The 24,967-nt window shown below is 47.3% G+C and overlaps 1 protein-coding gene and 1 long non-coding RNA gene across 2 annotated transcripts in view; both read left to right on the plus strand.

The window, feature by feature from the left end:
* LOC135825659 (uncharacterized) overlaps nucleotides 1-24,967 on the plus strand; it is a 171,809-nt gene that overhangs the window by 26,959 nt on the left and 119,883 nt on the right. The window lies entirely within an intron of this gene.
* On the plus strand, nucleotides 900-2,845 carry LOC135825767 (uncharacterized). Its single transcript, XR_010555134.1, has 3 exons — nucleotides 900-1,243; nucleotides 1,336-1,498; nucleotides 2,391-2,845. It is a non-coding gene; the product is annotated as an uncharacterized LOC135825767 (long non-coding RNA).

Here is a 24,967-nt window from a genome sequence, read left to right on the forward strand (position 1 = left end):
TCTCTCTCCTCTCTCTTGTATGATAATGTCTGCGGTGAAATTATTGTGCCATGGCCCGGAGTTCGGCTTTGTGTGGCTGTTTATGTCCTGAGATGGCCGAAACAGCTACCTCAGTACCTGTCTGATCTACAGCATTGAGTATCAATCTACGTGTGCATGATAGATGCATTACATGGACAGCGCTGACCAAAGGCATCCAACCTCATTATTATTATTATTACTTGCATGTACGCGTTGGAGTCAACCATGCAAGCATGATCCACAACTTCGCTTATGCTGAACATGATAAACAGGACTATGACAGGGGAAAAAATGAGCTAGAACGATGATAATAATAATTATGATACTTATATCATATATATTATATACAATGTAGCTCATGGGTATTGAAGATATGTCATTTATGAATATGTCCATAATATGAATATTGCAGCCTGAGTGATAATGATAGTGCTATTTCCTGAGTTTGACTGTTTCAGGATCTGTCGGAATATCACAATGCACAGACCCTCATGCATAGATCTCGCCATGCTGGTCTGTCATGGGCAATGGCTCCCAGGCTCTGCAGAGCGTCTACTATTGAACAATCCAGCATCGGCTTGGCGCAGATCTCCCACCTCATGGCATGAATAAAATAGTGCTGGGCGCTACGCGGCCCTAGCATGCACTACACACACTGGTCTGTGCATGCATGCATCGTTCTAACCAGGGAGTCGTAAAAGCCACTCCCTGGTTCTAACCGTAACCTCCCGCGACAGCGCGTCCATGTTAGCGCGGTGCAGTTCAGCACGACCGCCTTAGCGCGAGGCATTTCAGCTCTGTGCCATGGGGCTGTTAAGTGATGACGTCACAGTTCCTGCGATACGCATAGCAACGATCCCACTGGGGACAAACAAAAGTAGCGTCGTCTCCACCGAACCAGTTGTCAGTGGCAACATATAGGAATCGTGTACATTTCTTCGTTTCTTCTTTGCTGTTTTCAGTGAGTGTTTTGTTTTCTCTTTGTCCTTGATCTCGACGGCGTTGTCGTGCTCATTACCTTACTGAGACGTCTCTTGTGACTGTAGCCAGTGTCACGAAGGATTTTATTGGCGTGACGAGGTAGATCGCCGAGATCGAGCGTGAAAAACGCTCTGCATTAGTAGCTCCTGTAGAATGTCTTCTGGGATGGCGTATCCATGGTCAACAAAGCCAAGGTGCAAGACAGCATGAGAGATCGTGTAAACGATGTGAACTCCAAAAGGTAAGCTCCTGAACAAGTGGAAAGATATGTGTATTTACAAACTCTCTCTTCATCCATCGATTGCCGCTATGCATTGCATTTTGTCTTCACAGATAATCTGGACAAAATTATATTGTAACTGGAGAGTGCAATCATGCTTGGGACCCATCCCAATGTCATCACATGGCTGTGGTGACTAGTGTATACCTGGGAGAGTTTTTCCTCAACTGAGACGGAGTGTAGGTGGATGGATTATGAGAAATGCGAAGATGTGGAGTAAGTTGTGTCGAAGAAATGTGTAATAAAATAAAATTTACTTTACACTCAAACATACAATGTACATGTACAATGTCATGTAACATCATGATAATGATTCCATCTTCATTATCTCCGCAACAGGTACGCCATACGCACCGAATACATGGTGTGTGTGCACGCGCGCGCTTGCGTGCGTACATGCACACACTCTCATGCGTGGCCGAGTTGGCCGGATGAACAGACCACGCATTTGCACGAGGTGTCCGTCATGTCATTGGAGTGCTCTACTTTATGACTCAGGGGCGTAGGAGGGGTTTTGGAAGTGGTACGACCGAAGGTCGGTGCGGCGGAAGGCCGTGTTGGAGGGGGGGGGGGGGGTTCGGCCCCCCGGAAAATTTTGTAAAAAAGACACAAAATCCTGCGTTCTGGGAACTTCTGTCGCAGTGTGCAGTCGAGTCGAGTACAGTACTCAGTACGACTGCAGATGCATAACAGATCTACGAGTACGAGTCTAGAAAAAGGTCTGATGCGCATATGCAAATATCGATGGATCCTGATTTTTTATTACGGTTTTGCACGTTCCAGACGGACCACACTGTTTGAAAAGTGGTGCGGCCATGGTCGTACCAGTCGTAGCGGGTGCTACGCCCCTGTGACTTTATTCCAAAATAGTATGTCGTGCCCCTGTCAAATGGAGTTTGTGTCTATGCTCAGCGGGTATCGGGCCATGACGCCACACTGCAGTCAGCGCTGGAATTAAAATAGCACTTCATGGATTATTTTAACTAATTTCCTTTGCGTTTACTTTGTTGAGCCCGTGGTTTCATTTCTGTGTTCTGTTATGATTGACCTCTGGAAATAATCGGAGTGGATGTCATTTTTTGTCATATGTGTGTGCCTTGTGCAACAGGTTCAAGGCTAGATGCACTTCACATTCGGCGTGGGATCTCGGCGTCTGGGACCTGATAACATCTTGGTTGGATGGGTAATCAAGGATGATACTACTCGGCACACCAATGTACATGTCAATGTAGTTTTTACTTTTTCAGAGCTGCACTATTTACGTCCTGATGCTTACTTCGGTGCTAGTGTTGTGTCCGTGTGTTGCTACAATGTCATTATCTGTATTGTATTCCGTCTGCTTATACATGTGTCTTTATGAAGTGTTTGCCGTGGCGGCGATGTGTCTTGTCGATCAATAGTGTTGTGAAACCTATCACTATTCATGCTTTGCTGGCTACTCGCTCGCTCCGCGCCGCGCACGCTACTAGGTCTTGTAGTATATAGCTCGATGCTTTGCATCGATCGCTGGTTGTTCTTGTTGCTTCTCTGTTGTTTGAGCTTGGTCCTAGAGTGAAGCTTTGATCTTCTTGTGTGGTGAGGGTGAGGAATGGGTATCTGGACTCCTGGTATATTTCCGTAAAGAACCTGGAATTGTAGAATCCTGAGAGTATGTCTGGCCCACTCCCCGGTCATGACATTAGCGTGTTTCCCCCGGATTATTTCTATCATCCTGCGTGTTCTTGGGCTGAGCGAGCACATGCACGAGTGTGCAGCTATAACCCTGTGTATCTTTGGTTACACTTTGTTCTGCAATGCATGTACCTTGTAACAGTCTGTGCTTGCACTGCTTTGTGTGGCCTGCGTATTTCAGGACTATTCAGTGCATCAGACCCAGGTTGGTTTGGTTGCCGGATGATCTCTTGTTGCGTCGCTCTGTGTTTTGTATAATTTTTCGGCTTGAGAATTGAGCTGGTGTGTGGTTCCCAATATGAAAACATCATGCTGGTGCTCTGTGTTTCGATTATCGACTGTCCGAGCAGTCACGATTCATTACCAGAACGGTCAATACTGTAGTCTCTTCACGTGTTTGTGTTTTAGCCGGGGGAATTAGCGGTGACGTTGCACATAGAGCGGCAGTGTTGCATCACTGGACGACCCTGCCTCTGCATCTGACTTCATCTCACCAGGATCTGGTGCAGATACACCAGACAGTCACTTCCTGTAAACATGCAAACAGCAAAAGAAGAGATCCCGCAGATCAGGAAAAACCATTGCGGAAAATATCGAGTAGATCATACACCATTCAATAATCTGGAGTAATTACAGTGAGACAAACACTTCAAACAGTGCTCTCTCTCTCTCTCTCCATCCTTCCAAAATACCCTGTAACAATTCCCTGGAATTATTTTATTTTATAATTATTCTCAGGACATCATTCTGAACAACTTCTTCCATGGGTCTTCAATCACCACGGAGGGCGAGAATACAGCTAAGTCATGCAGTCTACGGGAGGTGCGGGCTGTCATGGATATAGAGGCTGATATTGTGCCAGCGTGAGGGCAGAGACAGAAAGAAGACACTGATTTCTTGAACAACTCACCTACATATAATCGAATCCACAGGGAGCGCTCGTACTTTGATCCATCAGGAGGCGAAGAATCTTCAAAGCACTCTCAAACACGGAGTTTTACAGTGGGCAGCCAATTTCACAGCCATTATGAAGGCCCTCGACGACTACAGGAGATTTGTAGAGGAAAGAACAAGGAGTACAGAGCGACAACAATCGCTTGAAGAAAAAGCAAAGAAAAACTGCTCTCTCTCCAGTCATTTAGATGCTGTTGCCCTTCACAACTGGTTCCATCCAGAGGACGCGACTTTTGTTTGTCCCCAGTGCTCTCCGTTGCTATGCGTATCGAAGGGGCCGTGACGTCACACTTAACAGCCCCATTTCAGCGCCGTGTCTTGACAGCGCCAATGATTTCAGCGCGAAATTTTAAAGCGCAGGACATGTCAGCGCCAATTTCTTCAGCGCAGATTTTTTCCGCGGGAAGCACTTCAGCGCCGTACATGTTAATGTACGTACGCCGTACGGGCAGCAATTATAGTGACTATTAGTGCCTATCAATTACTGTTGACAACTTGTCGGGGTATGCTGTCGTCAACTGATGGCATTGCCATTCCTGCCAGAAGACCAGGTCACAGGCGCCTTCGATTGGTTGGAGGAGATCGCCTCTGATTTAAACCTTCAGCAATTGACAGTGGACACAGTGGATTGAGAATGCTAACGTTCCGATGTCGCTGTGGTGCTGCCCTGGAAGGGACGTCAGGACCAACAACGGTGTTGAGGGATGGCACCATCGATTTAGCCGAAAGGTGAACACCACCCATCCCAACGTTTGTGCGCTGTTGGAGCAACTGAAGAAGGTACGGAGCTTCTTGCCGCCAGATGTTGTTGTTGTAGTTGTTGTAGAAGTTTATTTAACGTCGCACCACAAACAGGCGATTTCGCCTCCTTTGATACATGTGGACGACAGATGCCAGATGCAAGCTGGCCAGCGCATCCCAGTCGGGAAAGCTTCATACACTCGACTTAACGATCGAGTTCGCGTCCTGGAAGTCAGACGTGCAACTTGGGAAATCACCAATAATTTGAATTTCTTTCCAATGTTGGTCGACTTCTTCATTTCTAATCTACGGATTCTCTTGTCATAATTATCGCTATATGCCTACTAAATAATTTCAATAAACTATGTGAAAACAAGGTTGTCAAAGAATCACCAAATCCCGCTAGCGAGAGTGCAGACGAGACCACTAATTCCGTGCGTACGACAATGCGCACGATACTCCGTACTATGGTACGCGCGAAAGTGCTTCGCGCTGAAGTGCCTGGCGCTGACGGTACCTCACGCTGACAGTACATCGCGCTGAAATGCCTTGCGCTGACATCACCTCGCGCTGAAGTGCCTCGCGCTGACACTAATAATAATAATAATAATAATGGGGCTAACGCATCTGTCGGCAAAAGAGTTAGAGAAAACGAGAAACACATGACATACACACCTTCTTCATTCTGTTATTGACAGACACTACCTCACGCTGAAATGCCTTGCGCTGAAGTGGTCGCGCTGAAATGCCTCGCGCTGTAGTGGACGCGCTGTCGCGGGATGGAATCGTTCTAACCTATCCAGTAAAGGTATTGTACTACTCCCTGGTTCTAACGCGGTCCTACTTTCATGAAGGTTGGATTTCTTTGGCCAGTACTGTACGTTGTATCGAGAGTACGTAACTCCCGGGGGTTATGTACTCTCGATTGTATTGATCGTACATGACTGTATCTACATTTGTATCTCCCTTCCTCCACCACCTCCGCAGGCATGCTGTGCTGAGTTCCTACGTCTGTGTTGTTCTCGCTCCTCCCAATACAACCTTACTACGGTAACCAGCGATTTTCTTCCGGATGGCGAGGGATCCGGATAAAAGAGGACCGGATAAGCGAGGTCTGACTGTAGTACAATCATGTACATGTATATCCCTAGGCTAGGCACGAGCCGTCAGTATCATCATGTGTTGTTGTTGTTGTTTTTTTATAGTCGAAGAACAAACAGGCCATTATTATTTGCCTAATTACATGATATCGACTAATTGTAGCAGGGGCGTCGCACACCGTACTGTCACTACTGTATTGACCGTACCACTTTTTGCCCCCCATACCCCGTGATGGTAAATCAACAAAATACACTGATCTGGGATCGAAAATTCCAAAATTTTCGGCCACTCCCCGGGCCCCCACGGCCCACGAGTAAATAATTGTACTTCCGATGGCTGACCGTACCACACTAAAAATGAATACCTTCTGACGCCCCTGGGCCCTGTGTAGTCTGGTGATTGGTCGAATTGGCATGGAACTACACAGAGTCACGGTTATAGTTCTCTGAGTGAGCCTCTGAGTGCTAGCTACTGCTAGTTGGTGTGTGAAGTGTGTGGGTTACAGCGACGGGCCGAGGGCTGCATCCCACCTGCCTGTGTGGATTCACAGGAAGCGTGTGTTTCGAAGTCTGAAGAAAATGTTGAACGGTCGCAAGTGCTTGGATGATGACTACACCAATCCATTACTTAGTGGGTTGAGCATCGCTGGCCATACGCGAGGGTCCCTGGTTCGAGTCCTGGTGGTGACCGTCAACTGAGTTTTCTTCAGACTTTCCCCGTTTTCAACTACATGTAACTCCCTCAGCCGTATGAAAACTGCAGAGCAACAGCAAAGCTTAGCCTCGTTCCCTCGCTAATTACTAGTGTGCAGTGCAACCAACCTTCCGTTTTCTTTTCTTACTCTGTTTTTCTATCTCTACTTTCCCACAATATCCTTTAAATTTTTGTTCACAGTGGGTCCAATGTTACTAGGCATTATGCCTGTTTTGATTTCTTGCATCGCCATCCCTATTTCGCCATGCATTACTTTCATTCTTAGGGTACCCCGTAAGAAGACCTTGAGTCTGTGGGGATTGCCCTATTAAAATATGAATAAATAATACACAAAGGCACACAATGAAAACCTTGGCAAATTAATCATCGTTGTCTGATGATTGGTTCAGCCATGAAACTCTGAGTCACAACGGAATTAATTTGCCAAGGTTTTCATTGTGTGCCTTTGTGTACGCCGCTCTGCCTGAATCAGGCATTGAGCACTCTTGCAGAACCAAAGCATATTGCCCCTGTGAATAAATAATAATAATATAATAATGGCGACGTGGAGACAATAATCTTAATAATGCAATGAATATAACTAAATGCGCACTCATATCACAACCATGGGGACGAATCATGTACATGTATTCCAGAACGTTTTCTTGTCACAATTATCAATGGAATTCGTGACTAAAGAGAATGATGAAACTACAATAGGATTTATACACTTGGAGTGGAACAGCGAGGATACAAGCATAGTAAGAAAAATAGCACAAACCTAGGAACAATGTGCACAGGTAATAAACTATAGGTGAGGTGAGAAATGATAGGAAATTCAGCAAGCGCAGTGTGACAATGGACATGCATGTGCAAGTGTGTGTGAGTGTATAGTTTATTACCTGTGCACATTGTTCCTAGGTTTGTGCTATTTTTCTTACTATGCTTGTATCCTCGCTGTTCCACTCCAAGTGTATAAATCCTATTGTAGTTTCATCATTCTCTTTAGTCACGAATTCCATTGATAATTGTGACAAGAAAACGTTCTGGAATACATGTACATGATTCGTCCCCATGGTTGTGATATGAGTGCGCATTTAGTTATATTCATTGCATTAATAATAATAATAATAATTTCCACTATAAATAAAGTGTACAACAGCAATATTATAGTCACTCTGATCCAAGACTCGAAGCGATCGGGAGTGACAGAGAAGGTGAAGGCGCAACAGAAAGGGTTCCACGCTATTGGCGTTGTGAATACAGTAAAACCTGGTTGAACTTAAAGTGACCACCCCACGGTGCAAGCAAACGCGGCCGTTACAGCCAGGTGATCTGTAGAACCAGGTCCCACAGTGTCTGTGTAAAACTGTCCGTGCATGGAAAAATGGTCGTTAAGAGCAGGTGGTCGCTAAACCCAGAGGTCGCTTACACCAGGTTTTACTGTAAACCCATTCTCAATAGGGCTTGAAAGTGATGACGTCAAAATGGCCAGGGAGTAGTAAGTTGACATCAGATTTCTATTTTTGGATCCACTAAGGTGTGACTTTGCTATTGCCTAAGTATGTGGGTGCATAGCAACCCACTCATGTCGCATGCAGGTGTGACTTTTATTTCGCCACCAGTTGTAACCCCGCCCCCACTAGCCAAATCAGTCAGTTTCACTGGCTACATCACCATGCTGTGGGTAAGACCGCTTGAAATGTGCTTGGATCCATACAAAAACTGGATCCAAGTGGATCCAGTTTTTTAATTTTTGAAATTGTTGCTATGCTGTGACGTAGCACTTTCAAGCCCAATAGGCTATACTATAGCAACACTACTCAGCAGCATGCATGTACAGTAAAACCTGAAACTAAGTAACGACCACCGTGACTAGCGACCAGCCTGGTACTAAAGACCGCTTCGTCAGGCACGGACGGTCTCACATGCATAATATTATGTGGTTGTGCGGTGCAAACCTCTAACTAAGGACCACCTGTCACTAAAGACCGATTTCTCTGGCCTCAAGGCAAGGGTTGGTCGTTAGTCACAGGTTTTACTGTATGTTTTCTCATGATCCACACAGTGCCCAAGACCACAAAGGTCAAAGCTTCCGTACAAAGAAGACAAACTGCAGGTTAATTTCTTCACCGTTCGAGTTTCACGCTATGCCATTCTCAGGCAAGAAACATTCAAACATTAGTAGCAAATGGGGAAATCAGATCGTATTGAAGTTATTCTGGCAAGGAAAGTGGTTGGAGCTGGTATGCATGATGTATCACTCAGTGTCTAGAGACTCTAGACGGATCAGGTGGAGAATATCAATGTGTTGGACCTTGGTTCTATTATACATGTCCATGCACACTACTGCTGTAATGCGCAAGACGAATATGGTGAGACATGTGGAGGCAGACCATAATAATTAAATTGTTAAACCTGCAACTGTTATGGGCAAAGATGGGCAAAGATGGGCAAAGATGGGCAAAGATGGGCAAAGATGGGCAAAGATGGGCAAAGATGGGGTGACGAGACATTGTTGGCTCTTTACTATTACTATGTGCAGCGCAGTGTTTTCGCTTGAGTGTGCGCTGCAATGACGGCCTATGGAAGGAGCAAGCGAGCAGGCACTGCGCACTGCGGCTTTATCTATTTTAGGCATAGTTACATGTACAAGTGTAAATATAAAAATGGAGTTCAATCAGAGAACACGCACAAAGCTAAAGTAGCTGTGAATTCTCTGTTCCGCGCTCGCGCGCGCCTGCTTGCCTCTGCCTCTCCTGTGCACGTCTGGGTACACTGTGTGGTGAATCGTCGTCAGCTTGCGGCGGTGCATTTCCTGCCCACGCCGATAGCCTGCCGTCGGTGGAGCATTTTCGCCCGCTGTTCCATCCCTGCTCGCTTCCAGTATAGCACGGGGACTTTCCCCGCACACTATTTTCATGTTTGATGCCAGCTCTGCACGTGGAAGCCGATGGGATGTAATTGACCAGCACTTATCTAGAACAGTTTCAGGAATTAGGATGTGTTCGCTGCTCTGCAACGCTGCTCGTTTTCTCTGGCCTGTAGCTGTGCTATTCTCGTTAGAGTGGCAATCGCACAAATGGGGAGTTAAATCTTTCGTCGCCGACACCTCCTCTGTCCGGCTGTCCGCTACAATCTTTGGACCGCCTCCGCTGACAGGTGTCTGCGTGGTCGGTGCTGGTTGGGGCTGCCTGATGCTGGTGGTGCTGTATTCGTCACCAAGGCATGGGATAGGTGACCGGCTCACTGCAGTGTCGGGTTGTTGTCATCTCGCAGATGTACGGCTACACGGTACACCACTGCACGCCAGTAGATTAGCTGATAGTGATAGGTGTTGACTGATGAACACATCCATACGCAGCGTTTGTGTTTCAGCATGGGCAACGCCTCAGTCGAGTCCGCAATGTGGCCGGCATAGCCATTTGCCTGGCTGCGTCGGTACAGTTGCGCGCAGGATAACAGCGATGTTCCATCGGAGTCCAGTGTCCGGTCATACCAGCGCTCCGGTTGGTGGCGCGGCGCTGTGCTGTAGTGCTGTCCGTGGTTCTTGCTCACCTGCGACGGACGGTACCAGCGAGTCTGCACGGACTGCATAGCGCCCTCTGTATCTGCCGACCGTGTGATCGTGAGAGCAGCGGCTTCATCACGTGATCTGGTCCTCTAGTCTTCCGGTATGTAGCCATATCCCGTTGAAATCAGCTGATTGTTTGGGGGGAACTACGTGGGCAGTTGATCCGCTTCCGGTAGACTTGTTGTGGAGTCGCTACTAGACCCTCGTTGAGCACGCTTGCCTTTGTAGTCTGCCGAGGCTCGGTTTCCTTTGCGATTGGCCAGTGAATTGTACTCCTCGATCAGCTGTAGATGTCCTTTGACCAGAGTGACGGATGGTTGCTCTCCCGCTGCCAAGCTAGCCACCACGAGAATACGGCCCAGAGCAACATGAAGGGAGTAGGCGCTGTCGATCTCCAGCTCTGGCGCTGTGTTCTTCTTCTTGGACGCCTTTGCTGCCTCCTCCTCCTCCTCTTCCTGTTGTTGCCTCTGCCGCCCTGCCTCTTCAATGGTGGCCACTGGACGCGGGTGGTAGTGGTTTACTCGCTGACGAGGCGCGTAGATATCGTAAGCTTCGCCGCCATTGTCGGCTGACACTGCGCCCTGCCTCTCCAGCGATGGGTGTGCGGTAACCGCTGATCCTCCTCCCGTTGAGGACGACAAGGACTGTGCGCCGTAAGACATTCTGCTGCCGTCGCCACTGTCCGGGCTCGGCGGGGAAATGCATAGCAGTTTTCTGAACATGGTCGTCGCTTCGTTGTCTCTTCTACAACAGAAGCAGTACTTGCTAGATGCACGTGGAACCAGGTCTCCTCTATATGCTGCAACTCTTTCACTGTGCTGCACGTCCGTTGCAGTCGTTGACGCTTGAAGACCTAGCTCAGCCTGAGATCCAGAGCAAGACGAATTTAGACTGCTTCCTTGCGCTGTGTGTTTCCCTGATAGCAGACGAAAAGAAGGTTAAGTTGCTTGCTTATAGCGGTGACGCTTGTGCTGCAAGAGACGATGTCCTTACAGTTACTAGTAGATATGAGTAAATTTAATAATTAATGAGCTAGCGACGCTGCTCGTCTTTGTTCAGCACTGCGTTCAGCGAGGACAGTTCGCTGAGATAGTCTGCGAGATAACGGCAGTTGAGAGGCTTAACCTTAACGCTGACGAGTGGCCTCTTTTTCTGTGCGTCCTAAGGCAGCTGTACTCTGTAGACAGGTAGCTAGAGAGGTCCAAGATGTACGGTGAAGGCTAGGGATACGACTATGCGGTGCAGCCGATAGTTAGAGGTGTAACTAGTCTTATGAAGCAACGATCTGCTCCCAGCGACAGCAAGAAAGAGAACAGATCGAGAGTAGCGACAGCAGGTATGCTTCTTCCCGCTGTATCACTGACATTAGCAATCCTAAGACAAGTGGCAAGTGACTTATAGAGCTAGTTCACTTCACTGCTCTGGCGCGTGAGCAGCACTAACGACAGTACAGATCAGATACCCGATCGGCACCTACCGACAATTGGCCGCTCGGAACGCCACACGAATTCTTTCTATCTGACTGCAGCGCCGCCGACTCTGTGACTGAACTGACAGCACGTATCGCAGCCAGCCTTTTATAGACGTGACGAGAACACACAACGTCGTGTACAGTACAATGTATTCGCCGCTGTGGTCAATAGTGCAGAGTACGATACTGGAGCCCGGGGCAGATTGTGGTCAGATCAGTTCAGGGTACACGTCTGCTCTGCAGTGGGGAGTCACTGAATACGGGCAAGCCTGCGCGGGGACAGTTCTCTCTACTTCTCCCTCCGTCCTTCCCTGAGTGCGCGCGTGTGTGTCTGTGTGTCTGTGTGCGTGCCTATATCTTCGGTAGGCACGCGCACACAGAGAGGACTAGAGTCATGCAGTACACGCCGGCACGAGTCGCTGCTTTCCTGGCACCGGATGTACAAGAACGATCACTCTCAATGCCGCCGAGCTGAAGCACTAGTGTGCCAGCAACAGGCAACAGTAGATACGCCACGTGACTCCCGTGACGTAGGAACAGTACTGGTGACTGAGGGATTCTCAGTGCTCGGGACAGTGCAATACTAAATATACACGAGTACTACCGGCTCACCTTTCCTTCAGCGCGATCACGCTATCTGCACCACGCGTGCTGCAGTTTCCCGAATCACTGGCAGAGTACTAGAGTATCCGTTGAAGCACCCGCCACCGTATACACACGCGATATTGTGTGCGCCGGTATACGCAGGTCATTAGGGGGTACTGTATGCAGCGGCTTCAGGATACTATCAGCCGCCGTTGGACGCGGCTTGGTGGATGGTTGGTAGATGGTTCAACCTTGCTTGCCCAGCTGCGCTGTCCAGACTGGAAATCCTATGGTCGGTCGCGACACTGCTAAAGAGAAGCGTCGCACAGTGACTGCCACACTGCACTGTGCGGTTATTGGACCTCCGAGCCACGTCTCGACATGCGATGCGGACTGTCGGACGGCCGCAGCTAGCAGTAGTATGAGCAGTCACACGTGTACTGCGGTGGGTCACCACCACGTTAGACGTAAGAGACACCGACTGTAGTAGTGTCTCCTTGGCATTCACTCTAGTCTCTACACTACCGTCTGTACAGAACCAGTGTCTGGCTAATAAGGATATAGACGGCCGGGATGAGTACCTCTAGCTCTGTCGGTCAAGGATGATAGGACGGGTCGGCGAGCACTGACGCAGAATACACACTGTGCTACACAACACCCCTAACACAAGTGCGAGTTCTGATCCAAGGAGCACTGAGTCACACTCTCTGCTCTGTCAGCATGCATACACCCGCAGTTTAACGGCGAGAGGCTATCCTCTGGTCAAGTCCTACATTAATTCCACTTCTACTGATTTGTGTGCAGATTGGCATAAGGAAAGTGCTAATGTATTGACCCAGCTAGCTAGAAGCACACATGCATGGATATACGCGTACAGGGCGAGCCGCCGATATGTGACCGATCGGCGCGCGTCGGAGCTGACCGCTTTGTGAGATCCGTGAAGCGTTCTGCGTTGCCTTTTTGTAGTGACTATCTTTCTACTTGCCAGCGCACTAGCTGCTCATGTACGCGATGGCGCGAGTTGGCTAGCCGATTCGACTGACCTGAGACACACGGCTCGTTGGGGTTTGGTGCTAGCGACGAGCACGTTGCCCGCGCCCCGCACATCCATTGTTAGGATAGGCATGGGGGAATTATCAACATCGACATCGCAGCGCTCTTGATCAGTCAAGTCGAAGGCGAACTTCCCGGTTACGTTTAGCCTGTCGCGTCCTGCTGCCATGCCAGCCTAGCTTGCATGCTAGCTGTGAGCGTGAAGCTTCCCGATGGCGTTCGTGAAGCTGCATCTCGGAGTCGGACACACTGCGTTTGTGTACTGTACTCCATACAGCATGTACCAGCGCTACACAGCTCGCAGCTAGCTGAATGACAGACATCAGCTGTTCAGTGCATAAAACAGACACGAGTGTGGCCGCCATGCACACACGCATGTATGAATGCTGTGTAATGGCCGTAATGGTGGGTCGACCCGGGCACAAACAATACATTGCAGTCCATGCACTCATGATTGTATGCATGCACCAACCTACTTGTGGCCAAGCTTGGTCAGTGGGCATGCCGGACTGTGCCCAACCCAGGCAGTTGTGCCTGGCAGTGGTGTCTGTGTCAGTGTTGTCTGTTGCCTGTGTTCACAGTGTTGTATGCCGTATGGTATGCTGAGGCCTGGAAGGCTGGATCACGGATGCCATGGAGCGCCATGTATGCAGATGGAGCTGATGATCATGCTGATTAGGGCATGGACATGCTAGCTGCGCACCACACAATGCATTGCCTGCAGTATCACCGTTGCCCAAGGCCAAGGGCCAAGCTCACCGAAAAAGGCACACAGCTCAGGCCATGTGGCAGGCCAGTCCGGACATGGTTGGCACACTGCTGCGCCAGCTGCAGGCGCTGCTGTTACATTCGGCATGGTGGCGATGACATGAGTGCTGGGAGAGCCGTCAAGTGCCAGTCATGCTCCTGATGTTAGGGCCAGGGATGGCATCCATCAAACCATTCAACTATGTGACTTTGTCAAGAATAGATGCACGGTTTAAAACAGGTATGCACTGCCCACGGCCACCCCATGGCAAGAAGGCTAGCATTCGGGAGAGTGCACTCAGCACTGCCAGCGCAGAGTCGAGCCCGGGCCCGGGCCCCGGCGCAGCGACTCTTCAAAACGCGCTACTGCATGCACTGTCACGACACAAAAGTCCATACTCACAGCTAGCACCATTCCGAGGCTTCTGTCTCAGCCGAACATGCATACACTGCCAGTTTAACGCTAAGTGTTAACAAGAGATCAGGAGCGTATTTTACTCCTGGTGTGTGTCATGCATTTGAACAGAAGTATCTGTGGATATATCAAACATGTTCCAGTGTATTGATGCAGCACCAGCAGCTCAGATAGCGCGAGAAGTAGCTCAAGTGCCTCTCAACATTATGTTCATGAATAGTGAATTGATAGTGAGTTGATAAACATTATCATTGTGTGCAAGGCCACTTGTGACATTTCCCCGCTTCAGTTCAGAAGCAGTTTTCCAGTGTGTGCTACTCAACGACGTCTTGCTAGCGCGCGACAAACAAACGTTAAACACGCGCGCATGCAATGCACACGACATCTGATCATGTATCTACACTACAGTGTTGTAAAGACAACTACATGTATACATAATTTATAGTTACTAGTAGTTCGCAGTTTTCTCAGGACATATTGCATGAATCGCTATTCCCTGCTCTCTCTCCGCATGCGTCACACTGCAACGTCGACACCTCCCCTGGCATGTGCCAACACCTCCACCGCCGCAAGGCAATGATTAACACACAGTTCTACTTCTAACTGCCTTCGGCTACTGCCAGTAGTTCCCAGTAAAGAAATGGAGCAAACTGAATCCATCGGCATCCATTACTTACATACTTACTGAGTAGTCATTGTATGGCATAAGGCCAAGTAGCAACATGTACATCAGTACATCATGACAAGCTGTCCAACGATTGAGATGATACTGTATCTCAGACTGACTGAGTCTGGTATGATTGGGTATGTGCATATGCAGTGGAGGAGCCAGTGGACACGCCCTATAGCCTGATAGGGCCTCTAACCCAGGAGGCCATACCACCGTCTGGATTACCAGTGCTCAATGCACTTCTTCTTTTTCTCCAATGGTTCTTTACAATCTGCATCACAATGACATTTTGTGAGTCCAGCAATACAGGTGCAGCGAAGTCTGTCTAAGACGACCGCTCAAGGGACCGTTAAAACGTGGTCTCCATTACCAGGTGGTCTCATTATCCAGGGTCATTTGACTGGAGATAGCATTCCTTGATCCTAGTGTCAGTGGTCTTCTAGGACAGGTGGTCGCCTTATCCGAGTGGTCGCCTTGACAACAGGTTTTACTGTACAGTCATGTACATGTACATTTAATAAGGATGGCGTAACTCCTCTGTAGCCTTGTCATGATTTCTAATTTTCTTTCACCGCCCACGGCCGCACAAAGTCCTTGGCTACAAAAAAAAATTAAAGTCTCTCCAAATCTCTCAAAACCAAACTTCAAACTCCTTTCCAAATTTTCGCCCAAGAGGGCATCTTCAGGGATACATGTACATTGTATACTATACTACTGTACTGTACTGTACTGTACTGTATTGGCCTTGGCTTGTGTCTCTGTACGGTGTCGGCGATACTACTGTCTGTAATGACCAGTGTAGCTGAAATGACAGAATCCAGGCTTGAATTCCTGTCCGATGGCGTGTGCCTCTCGGCGCGAACACACGCGATTGCAACGTCACCGCCGTGGTCAGGCCATGTCAAAGTGTCAACCGAAAATACCACAATACAATGACATTTGGAGTATTTTAGTCTCATACACATACATGTAGATCTACATATGGATATCCCCCAGATAGGCGTTAGCCTTTGGGTAATCCTGAAATAAAGATTATTATAATTATCATACATACCTGTACAAGCACACAAGTAATAGTTAGTTACATGTACATGTAGTTCACAGGCGGGAAACTTTTTCTTTTGTACATGTAACCGTTCCCCCGTCCGAGTTTGAAGGGAAAAAAGTCAATCACTGGACAACATGAGTGGATGCTGATTCTCAGTGAAATGGTGCGAGTTTCATCCCTTGTATCTTTGGTGTTCTTAGTTAGTACACTGCCATAGCTCGACCCCTGGTCTACTGGTCCCAGTCGCTGCCCGCACGAGCCGCTCTATCCGTGATCTCTGTCTGCTATTTACTGTCTGTGGTTGTATGAGACAGATATAAAAGACACAATCCACCTCCTTTCTTCCTGTCGTATACATGTACATGTACATGTAATTACTATCCGGCGTGTATTGACCGCCATATTGCCAGGTGCGTGTTTACCACCATATGAATAAAATATATGCCATACATGTACATGTACATGTATATGCCACGTAAAAAATCCACCTTTCACCTCGCATACCACATTACCGTCCGAACCCGGAGTACTGGGCCCAATCAACGATCATACTAACTTGTGCCACTTCTACTAACGTTCTAGGCTAAGCTTTCGGCATCATTTTATTGGGTCGCCATCCCGTTTGAATGTGCGAAGTCAAAATAAAAACCAACCAACCCATCAACTGTATAGATTGCAGTCATGATAATCTTGATACTGATAGACAAAGTGTCTGGACGAGAAGGATTTTTGGTCTCTGTTGTTCTGCCTTGTGTAATCTTGATAGATGTACATGTAGATGGAGAGATGTTGCAGAGCGAACGTTCGCTCTGCAAAACCTCTCTGATGACGTGAAAGCAGGACAGTCAGAAGTACATGTATGATGGTACACGTATGATCAATCTCCGGTCAGCTGTACACTGTACATCTTGTTTATCTCGTCAGCGTTACGTGACGAACCGATCGCAATGAAGTCTAATGAACGAGAAGAGTATTTCTAAACCAGCATTTGTACATGGACGTATGATTCCGGTATGTAAAATAATACTTGGCTGCTCGATCTTCCCCATGACGACTGCCCTGTGGCCCTGTCCACCTAACTCATACTCACAGCTAGGCTAGGCTAGGCAGTGGCTATTCTCGTCCTCCTTGGACTGCAGTAGACAGATGTGCGTAATCTGAGCAGCATATCGCCTGACTGTGGTCCGACATTTTTCCGCCCGCCGCGCGTCATGTTCGCAAAGCCATCACGTGCTCTGTTCTATTTTTGTGTTTTTTAAAAAAAGGAGTGGGAACTTCGTGCGAACGCTTCCTGCATTTCGGACAAGTAGCAGAACAACACGACAAAGATTTCTGTTTATCTCTGTTTTTCTCTCTCTCTCACATTACACATGCACTTCATCGTCTTCCCTCTGCTGCCCAGCTCATCATACAGTGTACATGTACATGACAATCCCCGCAGAAATGTAGGAGATCTCCGCATTATACTGACGTAGATCTGATGTGAGCTTGGATCTGCCGTTGATTCAGTTCTCGCACGACCAAGGCTGAGTCTGTGGTCGGGTGGCGGGGGAGGCAGACGGTGACCTAATATCGCAAGGGAGTCGGCTGTCAATGTTTCTCACCGCTTCCTGGGGCTGACGGACATCTTCCTTCCTATTTCGATTCAGAGAATAACATACATGATGTACATGTAGAATGTACATGTGTTGTACATCTTTACATGTACTACTACTAGTACTTCCTGAGACACGTTCCTTTAGCCAAGTCTGGGATGGCATCACAACCTGTTTTGGGCAGGTGGTCGCTTTAAATACACTATTATACATGTACATGTAGCAGTACAGGCTCCGGTTTATCATGGCCCGCAAAATACCACAGTATTCCAACAAGCATGTACACATGTACATGCATTTCGTTATTCAAGAGATACCAGGAAACCCCCTCGACACGCGAAAAGCCGTTGGGCCTCTAAGAAAATAAATAAACACAAATACAAAATTAATACAAACACCGCAAAGCCATACGTTCGAGTGAATTATTTTAGTCAATGGTCGCTTGACACTGGTTTAAATTAACTGTATCATGTGGTCTGGTGAGAATGCCTGTCTCCAAAGATTGATGAATGTCGGTCTTCCAAAGACTGTATACGATTACGATATCTGATACAGTGGTCCCTCTATAATCCGGCACCATTTGTGCCACGGAAATCTGCTGGATTAGGGAGGGTGCTGGATTAACAAATCGGATTTACTGCTGCAATGTGCATGAAGAGGACATTTTGGCTACTGAAAATTGTGCTGGTTTATCGAGGGTGCTGGTTTATAAAGTGCTGGATTAGAGAGGGACGACTGTACATGTATCTGCCCGCAGGCCCGGCACCGTTCTAACCGGGAGTCTTGGCTTATCCTATGCCTATGGTCTTGTTGTGCAGGCGGAACTAACGACGTGTTACTTCCGAATTCAAGTCTGATCGGCTACACTATCCTAGTACATGTACAGTGCATGGCACTTTGTAAAGTTAGTTTTCACAGTTCCAAGTTAGTTCCAACATCCCGCATGCAAGGCCCCGGCCCGCGCATCAAGATAGCTAGCCAATACAAACTATCAGTGAACTGGTAAGTCTCCCTTGGCCTGATATGGACACCTCACAACGTTCAGTTTGTGTTGCCCCCCCCCCCCTCCCCTCCCCTCCCGTCCCTAGTAGTACCATCACGAGCCTCCAAAACACAACACTGGGTAGTAGGCATGATTCTATTCGAAAGATGGACTTCACAAACACACGCCCAGCACACGCCCAAAAAAATCAAGACCTCTCAGCCGCAGCCAATAATAATTAATGATCTTAGGTCAGGAGTGCGTGTATGATTCTCCGGCCATCTGTATAATTATGACTGTGGCCACGTCAGAATTGTTCCTGAGTTCTTGATGATATCGATGAGGCATGACGCATCACCATGACCTCGGTGTCAGTCATACTTTATGATTACCGGTATGTATATTGACGCGCAGCAGCTGGATATAGGGCTTGAAAGTGCTACGTCACAGCATAGCAACAATTTCAAAAATTCAAAAACTGGATCCACTTGGATCCAGTTTTTGTATGGATCCAAGCACATTTCAAGCGGTCTTACCCACAGCATGGTGATGTAGCAAGTGAAACTGACTGATTTGGCTACTGGGGGCGGGGTTACAACTGGTGGCGAAATAAAAGTCACAGCTGCATGCGACATGAGTAGGTTTTGTATGCACCCACATACTTAGGCAATAGCAAAGTCACACCTTAGTGGATCCAAAAATAGAAATCTGATGTCAAATTACTACTCCCTGGCCGTTTTGACGTCATCACTTTCAAGCCCTATTGAGTAAATGCACAAACACCGGAGGGTGTACTAGTACCCAGTGTGCTGACAGTGACCAGTGGTGTGACAGTGACAGTGACAGTGCTCAACACCGCGGCGGAGGCAGAGCATATTAAATACAGAACAGAACAACAAGGACAATCAAGGCTTGTTTGCTGCTGTTACCTGATGATTGCGTGAGCATGAAACTTCAAGTCGCAGCAAACAAGCCTTGATTGTCCTTGTTGTTCCGTTGTGTAAATGCACATACATGTATAATAAGTGATATACAATGTATAACAGAGAGGTTGCAGGCTGTCCAAGAGAGTGCTCAATACCACTGTACATGTACAATGAGCTACATGTACATTGTCGCAGCAGACCTGGAGTCGCCAATAGAGTGAAGCAACGGACAGGTTTCCCCGTCCCACCAGTACCTGTAGTTGAAACGTTGCTGCACACCAAGTTAGGAAGTTAGTTGCTAGAATAGAGGCCTTCGGCATTTCAACCCTTTTAATATCCCAAGCCTAGAAATGATTAGCATGATGCACAAGACTACTGACGTGAACCTTTTTCAAGATGTAACGACGTTGCATTTGTTCCAATTGGGCGATATTTGGGTATCCAGGTGGCGCGGTGCTATTTGAGAGATTCAAAAGGGGGGTCCTTTACATAAATTATACAAAAGTATCCTGTGATTGACTTTGGCGTATTTCTCTCACCGGGAGCCATCCTGAGAGCCCAAGTGGCAAGAATGCAAAAATCAGGCAATTGAGTGAATTGTAATGAACTTTTCATCGTGGTTATAATGTACATGTACATGTACACGTGTGTACTCTTACAAATGGTGTGCTCATTTCCTGGTGGACATCAACGGTTTATGAACACTTCCATTCCCGAACAGGCTCGCAGCTGTACAAAATTAATGAAAGGATTGCCAACATTTCGCCCATGGGGCATCATCGGGGCAATAGCCAATGGGCTACACGTTGGGAATACTTTCATAAATTTTGTACAGCTGACAGCCTTTCCGGAAATGAAAGTGTTTACAAGTGAAAGGAAAATGCTGCAGTGGAGTCGGAGAGTTCTTTAATAGGATATATCAGCGGTCGTGAGGCTAACCACCTCACCCTCGCCGCTAGGTGCTGCATCTGCCACCTTGGCATCTCCGGCATGGTGGTGGCCTGGCACAAGCGAAACTTCGCTAAAGCTGGTTGTGTTCCTCATACCCGATTCGTTGTACAGCCGGTGGTAATGCGAACGTGTGAACTTTACATTAATACATGTATATCAAATTTGATATTGTTTTTCCAGTATTTCAGTTGAAAGTAGGACATTGTCATCGGCTTACATCAATTGGGCTTGGGGACGTCTTCTGCACACTAGTTACTCGTACAGTACATGTATCTGAAGACAGAAGCGCTTTCTACATAGCGCCTAAAATTCGTGACGCTGCATCGACGACCAATATCTACATGACTAAGAGCAGCTTGGGGTGGCGCTTTCTTGCAGGTTTGTCGAGTGGACGGTTCGATGGACTTCTCGTGTGCTCTGAATGGCAGTCGTGAGTCAGTCAAGTGAGAATTCAAGTCGGCAGGAAAAGCGCGAGCTCCCACGTAGGGAGCAACACACAATCCCCAAGTATCGCCGAAGTGGCACCAACCTCTTCTTTACTTACTCTTACAGATTAGCAATAGCCATGGTATGAATTAAACAAAGGAGTAGTAAGCCTGAGGACAGTGGTTCGCTTAGTTTTAGTACTACTACTACTACTACTAATAATAATAATGTACATCGCGCGTAACAAGACATAACAATGAAAATTGTATGCCTGTTCCGCTTCTGTCTCACATTGAGTACCGCGGTAAATAGGGTTTGTATTACTGAAATAGTCCTTTCCATTTGATCTTATCCATTGCGAGACATCTGGACTGACGAAGGCTATTGGCGGACTTCATCATGACGCCAGCTAGGGCAGTGTCCTTGATGGATACTGTTGGCAGCATTGTCTTTGGCCTTCCACGATGCGCGGTGGCGTCCGCAGCAAAGTAGCAGGACATGGCTTTGCTTGCGGGGGTGTCTTCTGGCATGCGCAACACATGACCCAGCATCCTTCTGCGTCTGCGCTGGATCGTCTCTGACATTGGCTCTGATTGGCACCTTGCCCACAAGTTCTCGTTAGAGATGTGGTCCGGGTGGCGGATACCGATTATAGCTCGGAGCTGTCTCCTGTGGAAGACATCAATAATTGTTGATAGGCTTGTTTTAGCAACTCCCTGGTAATAACAGTAATACTATTCTGGCGTGACCAGAGCAGCAGATTGAACACAGCATGCCAGGCAACTCTGATATTACGAAATAGTGGTTGCAACTTCGGCAATGATTGTTAGGAAAGCCCCCCCCCCCCCCCCCGACATTGCCCAACAAGGCATGATTAACCTTCTGCTAATATCTACGACTCACCTCACCGATCTCGCCATACAATCGTATTGTGATACATGTACATGTACCGATACATGCACACACACACGCACACATGTAACAATTCTCCAAAATAGACTTGCAGTACGTCCCCGACCGCGTAAGCTCTCGCGGAACTGAAAACCGCACTGTGACCGCACATGCAGTACAAACAGCTCTTCAAACCCGGGAAAGTCGCGTAAAGAGTCGAAGACGACATACTGTATCTGTCTAGTCAATTCGCTCGTTGTTGCTACATTAATCATGTTAACCAGTATCACCAGCAATATCTTACCCTGCAATTCAAGATTTATATTTCTCCAAATGTTCGCCCTTGGGGCTTCACTACACACTTCCTGATGAGGCCCTGGGTCGACAATGTATTGGTACATTCAAGCGTGGATAGGCGGTGTTTCGTTCTGAATTTGAGAACCCAAGGAATCCCAGAACGTGAGCTACGTTTTAGATAGCCGAAAAACCTACAATTGCTAAGCTGTCTGAAGAAGAAGCTTCCTCTGGTTCTTTGTTTGGAACATATTAATTTCTCAGAATCAAGCCGGTCAGTCCAGCTTGGGCGTGAGCGAAGTGAAGTCCTGTGTCGTAGGTGTTTCAGCCATCAAGCTAGCGCTTGAATCCTTGGGCTCTCACATTCGACTGCAGAACGAGGCACCGCCTATCCATGCTTAAATGTAGGTTGTATCGTGTATGACTTTGTCTACACTGTCACCCTTCACGTCGCTTCTCCAATCCTGTTTCATCATTTCATACGACGGTACATGTACATTGTATTATTGTCTCGCCATATGGCTGCAGTATAGTAGACCGTGGTTGCCTACATTGTAGGCAAACAAAATGGCACCTTTACGTAGTGTAACACTTGTCACTTGATAGTTACTGTTGTCAGTGACACTGGCTGATACTCAACAGCGCGATTACTGGCCAATTTAAGGACATTACATTGTACAAGTTAGTTCTGAGATTTGTGTTCACGGCGGCCGCCAGGCACAATGTTCGGAATAGCGCATGCGCCGTAACACATTGCGAGATACATGTACTTCGAAGTACACGACCGCCGACTGCACAGCAGTTGAGACTCTGTGGGAAAGAGAACAATGCAGCGGACACCTAGCCCAGGTACTACTTGCACTGTTGTAGGGCAACCACTGTATTATACATGTAAATGACAGGACCCATAACTGACAGTGCCATCAGTGCCGGGTACATTTATCGGCATTTCAGGCAAGTATTAGTTGTTTTCAAAGCATTCGTGTCCGAAATAGGCAATGGCAATTTGACTCCACATTTTTGCCACAGAATTGTCCAGACCAAAGATGAGGAGAGGTCACGCGCCGGACAATCGCAACAACAGCATGCAATGCCATGCACATGTGTAACGCGTGTGAAAAGAATAGCCTACATTATGTAGTTAAACACTGAATCGACGAGGAGACAATAGTCGTAAAATGGCAATAAATAAGATAAATTGTGCACTCATAGCAACAGCGAAAATGAAGAAAGTCAAGTTCCATAACGTTTTCTTGTGTCTGTCATCAGTGGAACGCCGTCACATAAAAATGGAGACTGATGACGACGAATACGAGTACGATGGGATGGATGGCGGCATTGGAATGGAGGTGGAGGATGAGAGTAGTGATGAGGAGGAGTTTGATGTTGACAAGAGGAAGTCCGCAGTGTACAAGCATTTGGTGTCCAGTCCAGAATGTCGTAAGGTGTTTGACGATTCCTGGTTTAGTGTTATTCGTTGCGCACGTTTCTTCAAGCAATTGCAGGTGTTGGAAGATGTGTATATTCGTACTCGTGAGTCGTGACCCTGTGCTATGTAAACAGAAAGAAACGTTGTATCACTCACACTCTTCAAGTAATACACACGCACCATTACATTCATTCACACAGTATCACATTCATCTGCCACTACCTTTCTCACATACACTATATTCACACCATGATTGCAAAGGTCCAAACTTCGCTTTTTGTATTTGTTAGCTGCTGTATTTCTGCCTGAAACCATATTAGCTACATGTATATAAGTGTGTGTTTTAGTTATTACATTTTTATGTGACGGCGTTCCACTGATGACAGCCACAAGAAAACGTTATGGAACTTGACTTTCTTCATTTTTGCTGTTGTTATGAGTACACAATTTATCTTATTTATTGCCATTTTACAACATTATGTAAGCTATGCATTATGGCTATACATGTATGTAGGGAGGCAGCCCAAGCAAATCAGTTCATACTGTACATGTATATGGAAGAGTGGCGAGCTTCATCAATCATGCAAACACACACAACTGATAGAAGTGTGTAGTTTTTTTAAATGGATTTGTGTGAGTAGTGAAAACACGAAACGTCACAGTTGGACTGGGAGAAAATAAGACTCTTTTTGTGCTGACTCTTGCCGTCTTGGCAATACACATTACAGCTGTATTATGTACTGCAGTACAGAGAGCTTTCGCGCGTTCATATTCGCACTAAACGAACACAAGCAGTTTTAAAGTCGAGTGATCATTCTTCAATTCGGTTCAGGGCTTCACAGGAGCTCTGCAGAAGGCCTCGTTTGCTTTATAGTCTTCAGTAGAGTCATGTACATAATTGTGATCCATGCAAGCGCAGACCTTCCAATCCTTAGTACACACGGCATGGAAGATTGGAAATGCATGCAGGTACATGAACAATGTCACATGATCTTTCAGATGATGATACAATGAGTATCAGCGGATGTACATCGCTTTGCTGATGCCTGGTGTGCAGTGGCAACGCGTCGAGGTCGGCTGGAGAGCGCAGTTGTGGTGTGCATGTGGTGGGTGATACCAAAATGATACAATAGTTATGACGAAAATGGCATTGCCAAGACTTCGCTTGACTACCGGTAACCTGGTTATGAACGGCACGTCGGATAGTGTGTATCGTTCACTCTCCGTCCTCCCTAGCCTTGCATGAGCGTCGGTTATCGTATTTGTTGCAGACGTTAAAAACTGGCGAGCAAACAGGTTTGCACTATCTGTGCACACACCCAATTTCCAGGCGGTGGGGGTCTGTCACTCATAATACTTGAGTAATTATGCAGTAAAATTAGTACCGGCAGCACTAAGTGTTGGCAGTCTACCTAGTCCCCCGCAGCCACTGGCCTAGCAACACTAATACAACTAGTACAATGGTCAT

The sequence above is a fragment of the Sycon ciliatum genome, chromosome 10 (genome assembly GCF_964019385.1).
Source record: "Sycon ciliatum chromosome 10, ocSycCili1.1, whole genome shotgun sequence".
In the NCBI taxonomy this organism is placed as follows: domain Eukaryota; kingdom Metazoa; phylum Porifera; class Calcarea; order Leucosolenida; family Sycettidae; genus Sycon; species Sycon ciliatum.